This window comes from Panulirus ornatus, chromosome 38 (assembly GCF_036320965.1).
Source record: "Panulirus ornatus isolate Po-2019 chromosome 38, ASM3632096v1, whole genome shotgun sequence".
Classification (NCBI taxonomy): Eukaryota; Metazoa; Arthropoda; class Malacostraca; order Decapoda; family Palinuridae; genus Panulirus; species Panulirus ornatus.
Genome location: NC_092261.1, coordinates 11,762,074 through 11,774,087, shown reverse-complemented (window position 1 = coordinate 11,774,087; position 12,014 = coordinate 11,762,074). Strand labels below are relative to the sequence as shown.

Genomic DNA, 12,014 nt, shown 5'->3' with positions numbered 1-12,014 from the left:
TTTCACACACTTACCAAACTCAGTCACCAGCTTCTGCAGTTTCTCACATGAATCAGCCACCACGGATCTATCATCAGCGAACAACAACTGACTCACTTCCCAAGCTCTCTCATCCACAACAGACTGCATACTTGCCCCTCTCTCCAAAACTCTTGCATTCACCTCTCTAGCAACCCCATCCATAAACAAATTAAACAACCATGGAGACATCACACACCCCTGCCACAAACCAACATTCACTGAGAACCAATCACTTTCCTCTCTTCCCACACATACACATGCCTTACATCCTCGATAAAAACTTTTCACTGCTTCTAACAACTTGCCTCCCACACTATATAATCTTAATACCTTCCACAGAGCATCTCTATCAACTCTATCATATGCCTTCTCCAGATCCATATATGCTACATACAAATCCATTTGCTTTTCCAAGTATTTCTCACATACATTCTTCAAAGCAAACACCTGATCCACACATCCTCTACCACTTCTGAAACCACACTGCTCTTCCCCAGTCTGATGCTCTGTACATGCCTTCACCCTCTCAATCAATACCCTCCCATATAATTTCCCAGGAATATTCAACAAACTTATACCTCTGTAATGTATAATAATATACATATATTATCCCAGGGGATAGGGGAGAAAGAATACTTCCCACGTATTCCCTGTATGTTGTAGAAGGCGACTAAAAGAGGAGGGAGTTTTTGATTTCCCGGAAGAAGGAACAGAGAAGGGGGCTACCTCGCTAGCGCGGGAAATGGCGAATAGTATGAAAAAAAAAAATATATATATATATATATATATATATATATATATATATATATATATATATATATATATATATATATATATATATATAAAGGAAGTAAGGCATGTGTACGTGTAGGAAGAGAGGAAAGTGATTGGTTCTCAGTGAATGTGGGTTTGCGGCAGGGGTGTGTGATGTCTCCATGGTTGTTTAATTTGTTTATGGATGGGGTTGTTAGGGAGGTAAATGCAAGAGTTTTGGAAAGAGGGGCAAGTATGAAGTCTGTTGGGGATGAGAGAGCTTGGGAAGTGAGTCAGTTGTTGTTCGCTGATGATACAGCGCTGGTGGCTGATTCATGTGAGAAACTGCAGAAGCTGGTGACTGAGTTTGGTAAAGTGTGTGGAAGAAGAAAGTTAAGAGTAAATGTGAATAAGAGCAAGTTATTAGGTAGAGTAGGGTTGAGGGTCAAGTCAATTGGGAGGTGAGTTTGAATGGAGAAAAACTGGAGGAAGTGAAGTGTTTTAGATATCTGGGAGTGGATCTGGCAGCGGATGGAACCATGGAAGCGGAAGTGGATCATAGGGTGGGGGAGGGGGCAAAAATTCTGGGGGCCTTGAAGAATGTGTGGAAGTCGAGAACATTATCTCGGAAAGCAAAAATGGGTATGTTTGAAGGAATAGTGGTTCCAACAATGTTGTATGGTTGCGAGGCGTGGGCTATGGATAGAGTTGTGCGCAGGAGGATGGATGTGCTGGAAATGAGATGTTTGAGGACAATGTGTGGTGTGAGGTGGTTTGATCGAGTGAGTAACGTAAGGGTAAGAGAGATGTGTGGAAATAAAAAGAGCGTGGTTGAGAGAGCAGAAGAGGGTGTTTTGAAGTGGTTTGGGCACATGGAGAGAATGAGTGAGGAAAGATTGACCAAGAGGATATATGTGTCGGAGGTGGAGGGAACGAGGAGAAGAGGGAGACCAAATTGGAGGTGGAAAGATGGAGTGAAAAAGATTTTGTGTGATCGGGGCCTGAACATGCAGGAGGGTGAAAGGAGGGCAAGGAATAGAGTGAATTGGAGCGATGTCGTATACCGGGGTTGACGTGCTGTCAGTGGATTGAATCAAGGCATGTGAAGCGTCTGGGGTAAACCATGGAAAGCTGTGTAGGTATGTATATTTGCGTGTGTGGACGTATGTATATACATGTGTATGGGGGGGGTTGGGCCATTTCTTTCGTCTGCTTCCTTGCGCTACCTCGCAAACGCGGGAGACAGCGACAAAGTACAATAAAAAAAATATATATATATATATATATATATATATTTTTTTTTTTTTTTTTTTTTTTTTTTTTTATACTTTGTCGCTGTCTCCCGCGTTTGCGAGGTAGCGCAAGGAAACAGACGAAAGAAATGGCCCAACCCCCCCCCCCCCCCCATACACATGTACATACACACGTCCACACACGCAAATATACATACCTACACAGCTTTCCATGGTTTCCATGGAAAACCATGGAAATATATATATATATATATATATATATATATATATATATATATATATATATATACATATATATATATTTTTTTTTTTTTTTTTTCTGTCTCCCGCGTTTGCGAGGTAGCGAGGATGTAAGGCATGTGTACGTGTAGGAAGAGAGGAAAGTGATTGGTTCTCAGTGAATGTAGGTTTGCGGCAGGGGTGTGTGATGTCTCCATGGTTGTTTAATTTGTTTATGGATGGGGTTGTTAGGGAGGTGAATGCAAGAGTTTTGGAAAGAGGGGCAAGTACGCAGTCTGTTGTGGATGAGAGAGCTTGGGAAGTTGGTCAGTTGTTGTTCGCTGATGATACAGCACTGGTGGCTGATTCATGTGAGAAACTGCAGAAGCTAGTGACGGAGTTTGGTAAAGCGTGAGAAAGAAGAAAGTTGAGAGTAAATGTGAATAAGAGCAAGGTTATTAGGTACAGTAGGGTTGAGGGTCAAGTCAATTGGGAGGTAAGTTTGAATGGAGAAAAACTGGAGGAAGAGAAGTGTTTTAGATATCTGGGAGTGGATTTGGCAGCCGATGGAACCACGGAAGCAGAGGTGAATCATAGGGTGGGGGAGGGGGTGAAAATTCTGGGAGCCTTGAAGAATTTTGTGTGGAAGTCAAGAACATTATCTCGGAAAGCAAAAATGGGTATGTTTGAAGGAGTAGTGGTTCCAACAATGTTGTATGGTTGCGAGGTGTGGGCTATAGATAGAGTTGTGCACAGGAGGGTGGATGTGCTGGAAATGAGATGTTTGAGGACAATATGTGGTGTGAGGTGGTTTGATCGAGTAAGTAATAATAGGGTAAGAGAGATGTGTGGCAATAAAAAGACTGTGGTTGAGAGAGCAGAAGAGGGTGTTTTGAAATGGTTTGGTCACATGGAGAGAATTAGTGAGGAAAGATTGACAAAAAGGATATATGTGTCAGAGGTGGAGGGAACGAGGAGAAGTGAAAGACCAAATTGGAGGTGGAAAGATGGAGCGAAAAAGATTTTGAGTGATCGGGGCCTGAACATGCAGGAGGGTGATAGGCGTGCAAGGAATAGAGTGAATTGGAACGATGTGGTATACCAGGGTCGACGTGCTGTCAATGGATTGAACCAGGGCATGTGAAGCATCTGGGGTAAACCATGGAAAGTTCTGTGGGGCCTGGATGTGGAAAGGGAGCTGTGGTTTCGGTGCATTATTACATGACAGCTAGAGACTGAATGTGAACGAATGTGGCCTTTGTTGTCTTTTCCTAGCGCTACCTCACACACATGAGGGGGGATGGGGTTGTTATTTCATGTGTGGCGAGGTGGCGATGGGAATGAATACAGGCAGACAGTACGAATTATGTACATGTGTATATATATATATATATATATGTCTGTGTGTGTATATATGTATATGTTGAGATGTATAGGTATGTATATTTGCATGTGTGGACGTGTATGTATGTACATGTGTATGTGGGTGGGTTGGGCCATTCTTTCGTCTGTTTCCTTGCGCTACCTCGCTAATGCAGGAGACAGCAACAAAGCAAAATATAATAAAAATATATATAATAATATATACATATACATGAAGATGAAAGCCGGCAAGGCTGCGAGTCTGGATGGTATTGCAGTGGAATTTATTAAAAAAGGGGTGACTGTGTTGCTGATTGGTTGGTGAGAACATTCAATGTATGTATGGTTCATGGTGAAGTACCAGAGGACTGGTGGAATGCATGCATAGTGCTACTGTATAAAGGCAAAGGGGATAGAGGTGAGTGTTCAAATTACAGAGGTATATAAGTTTGTTGAGTATTCCTAGAAAATCATATGGGAGGGTATTGATTGAGAGGTATGTACAGAGCATCAGATTGGGGAAGAGCAGTGTGATTTCAGAAGTGGTAGAGGATGTATGGATCAAGTGTATGTTTTGAAGAATGTATGTGAGAAATACTTAGAAAAACAAATGGATTTGTATGTAGTATCTATGGATCTGGAGAAAGCATTTGATAGAGTTGATAGAGATGCTCTTTGGAAGGTAGTAAGAGTATATGGTGTGGGAAGTAAGTTGCTAGAAGCAGTAAAGTTTTCATCGAGGATGTAAGGCATGTGTACGAGTAGGAAAAGAGGAAAGTGACTGGTTCCTAGTGAATGTTGGTTTGCGGCAGGGGTGCGTGATGTCTCCATAGTTGTTTAATTTGTTTATGGATGGGGTTGTTAGGGAGGTGAATGCAAGAGTTTTGGAGAGAGGGACAAGTATGCAGTCTGTTGTGGGTGAGAGGGCTTGGGAAGTGAGTTCGTTGTTGTTCGCTGACGATACAGTACTAGTGGCTGATTCGGGTGAGAAGCTGCAGAAGCTGGTGACTGAATTCGGTAAAGTGTGTGAAGGAAGAAAGCTGAGAGTAAATTTGAATAAGAGCAAGGTTATTAAGTTCAGTAGAGTTGAGGGACAAGTCTATTGGGAGGTAAGTTTGAATGAAGAAAAACGGATGAAGAGAAGCGTTTTAGATATCTGGGAGAGGATTTAGCGGGGGTTGAAACCGTGGAAGTGAGTCACGGGGGGGGGGAGTTCTGGGAGCATTGAAGAATGTGTGGAAGGTGAGAACATTATCTCAGAGAGCAAAAATGGATATGTTTGAAAAAATAGTGGTTCCAACAATGTTATATGGCTGCAAGGCATGGGCTATAGATAGGGTTGTGCGGAGGGGGGCGGATGTGTTGGAAATGAAATGTTTGAGGACAATATGTGGTGTGAGGTGGTTTGATCAAGTAAGTAATGAAAAGTTAAGAGAGATGTGTGGAAATAAAAAGAGTATGGATGAAAGAGCAGAAGAGGGTGTGTTGAAATGGTTTGGACATATGGAGAGAATGAGAAGAAAGATTGAAGAATGTGTGGAAGGTGAGAACATTATCTCAGAGAGCAAAAATGGATATGTTTGAAAAAATAGTGGTTCCAACAATGTTATATGGTTGCAAGGCATGGGCTATAGATAGGGTTGTGCAGAGGGGGGTGGATGTGTTGGAAATGAAATGTTTGAGGACAATATGTGGTGTGAGGTGGTTTGATCAAGTAAGTAATGGAAAGTTAAGAGAGATGTGTGGAAATAAAAAGAGTATGGATGAAAGAGCAGAAGAGGGTGTGTTGAAATGGTTTGGACATATGGAGAGAATGAGAAGAAAGATTGATAATGAGAATATATGTGTCAGAGGTGGAGGGAACGAGGAGGAGAGGGAAACCAAATTGGAGGTGGAAGGATGGAGTGAAAAAGATTTTGAGCGATCAGGACCTGAACATACATGAGGGTGAAAGGCATGCAAGGAATAGCGAATTGGAATGATGTATACCGGGATTGACATGCTGTCAATGGATTGAACCAGGGCATGTGAAGTGTCTGGGGTAAACCATGGAAAGTTCTGTGGGGCCTGGATGTGGAAAGGGAGCTGTGGTTTCGGTGCTTTACACATGACAGTTAGAGACTGAGTGTGAACGAATGTGGCCTTTGTTGTCTTTTCATAGCGCTACCTAGTACGTGTGCAGGGGAGGGGGAGTTCCATTTCATGTGTGGTGGGGTGGCGACGAGAATGGATGAAGGCAGCAAGTATGAATATGTACATGTGTATATATGTATATGTCTGTGTATGTATATGTATGTATACATTGAAATGTATAGGTATGTATATGTGCATGTGTGGGTGTCTATGTATATACATGTGTATGTAGGTGGCTTGTGCCATTCTTTCATTTGTTTCCTTGCACTACTTCGCTAACGCAGAAGACAGCAACAATGTATAATAAAAAAAATACATATGTATATAAAGGGGAACATCAGTGAAGGGGGCTAATGAGGAGGTAATAACAAGTAGCGGTGAAGTGAGAAGGAGATGGAGCGAGTATTTCGAAGGTTTGTTGAATGTGTCTGATGAGGGTGGCAGATATAGGGTGTTTTGGTCAAGGTGGTGTGCGAAGTGAGAGGGTCAGGGAGAATGGTTTGGTAAACAGAGAAGTAGTAAAAGCTTTGCAGAAGATGAAAGCTGGCAAGGTGTCAGATTTGGATGGTATTGCAGTGGAATTTATTAGAAAAGGGGGTGACTGTGTTGTTGACTGGTTGGTAAGGATATTCATTGTATGTATGGTTCATGGTGAAGTGCCTGAGGATTGGCAGAATGCATACATATTAACACTGTACAAAGGCAAAGGGTATAAAGGTGAGTGTTCAAATTACAGAGGTATAAGTCTGCTGAGTATTCCTGGGAAATTATTTGGGAGGGTGTTGACTGAGAGGGTAAAGGCATGTACAGAACATCAGATTGGGGAAAATCAGTGTGGTTTCAGAAGTGGTAGAGAATGTGTGGATCAGGTGTTTGCTTTGAAGAATGTATGTGAGAAATTCTTAGAAAAACAAATGGATTTGTATGTAGCATTTATGGATCTGAAGGCAAATGATAGAGTTGACAGAGATGCTTTGTGGAAGGTATTAAAAGTATATGGTGTGGGAGGTAAGATGTTAGAAGCAGTGAAAAGTTTTCCTCAAGGATGTAAGGCATGTGTAAGAGCAGGAAGAGAGGAAAGTAACTGGTTCCCAGGGAATGTTAGTTTGTGGCAGGGGTGTCTGATGTCTCCATGGTTGTTCAATTTGTTTATGGATGGGGTGGTTAGGGAGGTCAATGCAAGTTTTGGAGAGAGAGGCTAGTATGCAGTCTGTTGTGGATGAGAGGGCTTGGAAAGTGAGTCAAGTGTTGTTGTTCCCTAATGATACAGTGCTGGTGGCTGATTTGAGTGAGAAACTGCAGAAGCTGGTGACTGAGTTTGGTAAAGTGTGTGAAAGAAGAAATGTGAATCAGAACAAGGTTATTAGGTTCAGTAGGGTTGAGGGACAAGTTAATTGGGAGGGAAGTGTGAATGGAGAAAAACTGGAGGAAGTGAAGTGTTTTAGATATCTGGGAGTGGATTTAGCAACAGATGGAACCATGGAAGCAGAAGTGAGTCACAGGATGGGGAGCGTTGAAGAATGTGTGGAAGGCAAGAACGTTATCTCGGAGAGCAAAAATGGGTATGTTTAAATAGTGGTTCCAACAATATTACATGGTTGCGAGGCATGGGCTATAGATAGGGTTGTGTGGAGGAGGGTGGATGTGTTGGAAATGAAATGTTTGAGAACAATATGTGGTGTGAGGTGGTTTGATCGAGTAAGTAATGTAAGGGTAAGAGAGATGGAAATATAAAGAGTATGGATGAGAGAGCAGAAGAGGGTGTGTTGAAATGGTTTGGACATATGGAGAGAATGAGAGGAAGGATTGACAAAGAGAATATATGTGTGAGAGGTGGTGGGAACCAGGAGGAGAAGGAGACCAAATTGGAGGTGGAAGGATGGAGTGAAAAAGATTTTGAGCAATCGGGGCCTGAACATGCAAGAGGGCGAAAGGTGGTGCAAGGAACAGAGTGAATTGGGATGAAGTGTTGTACCGGGGTTAACGCGCTGTCAATGGATTGAACCAGGGTATGTGAATTGTGAAGTATGTATGTGGGGCCTGGATGTGGATAGGGGGCTTTGCTTTCAGTGCATTATACATGACAGCTAGAGACTGAGTGTGAATGAATGTGGTCTTTTTGTCTATTTTCCTGACACTACCTTGCTGAAGCAAGGGATAGTGATGCAGTTTTCCTGTGAGGTGGGGTAGCGAAAGGAATGGATGACAGCAAGCGAGTATGAATATGTACATGTGTATGTATGTAATGTCTGTATATATATGTATATGTGGACATGTGGGCATTTACGTTTATATACATGTGTACATGATTGGATGGGCCATTCTTCATGTTTCCTGAGACTAGCTCAGTGACGCAGGTAACAGCAATTATTTGTAATAAAAAGTTAACATATACACAAATACATACAAAGCCATATACACATGTACGTGTTCATACTTGCTTGCCTTCAGCCATTCCCGGCACCATCCCGCCCCAAAGGAAACATTCAGAGTGCATGAAAGAAATGAACAAAACACAAAATAGGAATGTAAAGAGCAGACCATGGATGCAATGGCCTGTTATGTTATGAACTCCAACCCAAGTGTTCCTCCAGAACTTTTTATATATGTTTATTATTCTGCCGAGAAAGCCAAGCTGAAGAAATAAAGACAGCTTTGCTTTTCCACTTCTTTATGAAACATGGTGGCAACTGGGTACAAGTGGAGAAAGTACACACTAGTAGAGTGGCCTTTAAAATAAGGTGGGGTGGACCCTACACATTCTCCAGTGACACTACTTGCACGCAGGATGCATCAGCTTGCAATGCCCTATGATGATTACAAGCCACTGTTAGCAGGCTATGTGCTCTGAACCAAAATCTCCACATGATATCTTTTTGAGATGGGTGATGACAAAAGTGTTCAGGGTTGGCTAATCCCTTCATGGCCACTCTTGGGCTTCAAGAGGCTGACAAATGAAAGTTTTTAAGCTGAGATTTGGGAACTATACTGTCTTGACAGCATGCTCAAGAAAATGATGTACAGTCTACACTCCCAACATTCTTTGCTGCTGATGCCCAGAAGGCATATAAGAGTTTCAAGTTTGATTCTAACAAAAGCTCTAAAATTTTTCAGGAAATCTAAAGAGAAATTTGAGCATTATATCATTTTCTCACACAGAAACCTTACCATAACCCTGACTTATGTAAACATCAATTGCTGAGAAACAAAGGAAACGAAATGAGCTACTGAAAAGGAAACTATCAACAGAGAAATGTTAAACATCTGGGATTCTGGTAATCAAACTGAGCTACTGAAAGGGATTCTGTTGATCAAACTGAGCTACTGAGAAATTATCTCTAAAAAGAAATACTTTGATGTAGAGCTGCTGAAAACTATATATCAACACAGTCATGCTTCCAGAAATTGTTTACAAAGTATGGCAAATCTGCCTCTTGGTACAGAAAAAAAGTAATAAGTGAACTGCTCTGGTAATGTCTACACATTTTGTAAATGTTTTCAAGATGGAGATATGTCCTGATTGGGGGAAAATTCGTAATTAGTGTGGACAAAAGAATAATTTTGCCTGTAAGTGTCCAAATATTAGCAAAAGCATATCTTTTGTAACCATAAGAGAAATCTGTAAAGAAGATTGTAAGTCTGAAAGTTCCTCCGAGGAGTACATTTTACACTGTAATCTCCATCTCTGACAATTTTATAGAACTTGTAAACTCTGAATTTTCCTGCCCTAAAAGTATTAAATACTGTATGATTGTATGTGGGGAAGAATTAATCTTCCACTATAAATGCTCTAACCGCATGTTATGCTCAAATGTTTAGCATACCAATAGAGCATTTATACAACTTGGAATAATTCTAGATTAACACCTTTTGGCATCAACAGAAGAAACATCATAAATCCACAGAATGGGAAGAAATACTTTGCTGAATTTGTTATCGTCAAGGAAGACTTTATGTCTCTTAAAAAAAAATGAAAGCCAACAGTCAAATGGGAATCAGAACAAGCTGGATCATGTGAATACAGTTAATGTGGAGGATGATGATCCAAGTAAAATTAATGGAAATCTAGCCAATCTGCTGGTGCCACATACAATTAAGGTAGACCCACACTTAAAACCAGTGGTTTTGGCAAACAGAGGGTTCTCTGTTGTTTTTAGCAGCTAAATGCTGAGCAGGATAGCCTGATCAGTCATGGTGTCATTGTTCCTGTAGACAAGCCACCACTCCAAGTCAAGCAACTTGTGTCAACAACAAAGAATAGAGAAACTAGAATATGCAGTAAACCTTGAGAGCTAAATTGGGGAGCCTTTATGGGAGCACTATATATTACCAAAGCTTGAAGGCATCCTACATGAGATGAATTAGTCCATATCTTCTCCAAATCTAACCCTGCATCAACAGTGGCATATCCTGCCTGACACATCATCCAGGATGCTTATTACTTTTTAGACTTGTTTTAGAAAATATCGTAGGTTAAAACTTCTTTTTGGACTTTGTTCCACAAAAATCTTTCAAGTAGAACTCTGAAGCTCTGCAGGGTTTCTCTGGGGTGGTAGTGTGTCTTGTGCTACTGATAACACTGTAATGCATTACGGACATGACAGTTCATTACCCTCTATTAACCTTTCATTATCAATGAGGAAATTTCTTTAGAAAACAACACCAATGATTATGGACTGGGATCTGCTCACAAGAAAAATAGTAAACCAACTGCTAATCAATAGCTGTCTCCAACTGAGAAAAATTGTGCAAAAATGAAGGAAGAAATGCTAACTATTGTGCATAGATTTAAGAAATCTCATATATACACCTATGGCAGATTTCTCAATGCTATCACAGATTAAAAACCTTTGGAATCAAATGTGACTAAATATCTGTCAAGAGGTCCATGATTCTTCGTGCACATATTTACCATAACGAATCAGAATCTAGGCCTGACAAAGATTTCCCAATGCCTTCAGGGCATCATCAGTAAGGCTTGTTGTGAAAAAAAGCAACCTGTGTACCATTCCCTCAAGCACACTGTTTATTAATATAAATAATTCCTCCACCTCAGCTTCAAGTACTTCCCAAAGATAGAAAGGTTTGCGGAGCTTGACGCCCGTGAGTAGTCATGAAGGGCTCAGTCCAACCTGAGCATCGTCGTCATCAATCATCTTAATAAGAAAATCTCACTAAATGCTGGCAAGAGCAAGGCAGCCTACCCACATGTCCTGTAATCGTTTCAGGGCGGTGGTACCCAATGCAGCACCCATGCTAGTGAAGTCGGTGAAGAATGAGAAAGTTCTTCATCATCTCATCTCAATCCACTCAAGATGGTGATATACACTCTCCACTTGTACCCAGCCGTCACCATGTTTCGTGTGGAACAGAGGACACCAACTCTAGTGTGGGCATGAAACTTGGGACTTGGGCACGACAAATAAATGAAGTAGAGTACCGTTCTTCATTCTTAAATCGCGGCTCCGCTGGAAAAGTAAACAAGCAGAACAAAAGACGTTCTGGAGACGCACTTGGCGCGGACTTCAAATATCCTTTTTTTTAGAATACTGATCGTAACGAAACTTCTGCTTACATTCAGAACTTTATTTAGTAAAAGAATTCCATACGTTTGAAATACTAACAAATACGATACTAAGAAAACATATATTTACACAGTTCTCAATAAAAAGGAAAAGGAAAACAGTAACGCACAAATGATCTGCACTATACACAGGCTAGGTCCGGGGAGGATATCGATACGAAATTTGGAACATAGCCTACTTACCTGAAAATGAATCCCATGTCTGGCGACTGTGAAGCTGTACTCCTTGAAGCAATGGAATCGATGTCGAGCACACCATTCACACAGGGTTAGTCATTCTGGTTTTTCACTGAGTCCGTGGCACTTGTCTTCCTTCATTTATGTTTGGTCCTGTTGGGTCATTCCCAGCATTAATAGGGATATGTAAATGGGAAAGTAACAGGGTGTCACAGAGATATGTGCTAGGGCTGAAAAGCATGGCAAATGAGAGTTAGGGTGAGCAGGTATTAGCAAACTTCACGAAGTACAGCATTCTTCATCTTCGACCCAAATTCAAGAGCGAAAAATTCAAAGACGTCCTGCTTTCGGCCAGGCACGCACCCAGGATCTATCTGGTCAAAGGGTAGAGGGCAAATTATGAATTCGTTGAGACATGAAAAGCTCAACTCGAGTCGTATGTAAACACCACATTGTATCATACAGAAATGGGCACTTTTGAGTTATCTGGATTATATATTCAGTCACTGATG

The 12,014-nt window shown here is 41.3% G+C and overlaps 1 long non-coding RNA gene across 2 annotated transcripts in view; it reads right to left on the bottom strand.

Moving 5' to 3' along the window:
- Positions 1 to 11,237, bottom strand: part of LOC139760906 (uncharacterized) — a 46,684-nt gene extending 35,447 nt beyond the window's left edge. The window contains exon 1 of one of the 2 annotated variants that reach the window (XR_011715426.1): positions 11,182 to 11,237. This is a non-coding gene — a long non-coding RNA (uncharacterized lncRNA). The other variant, XR_011715427.1, reaches the window with a different exon arrangement.
- Positions 11,238 to 12,014: the final 777 nt, after the last annotated feature.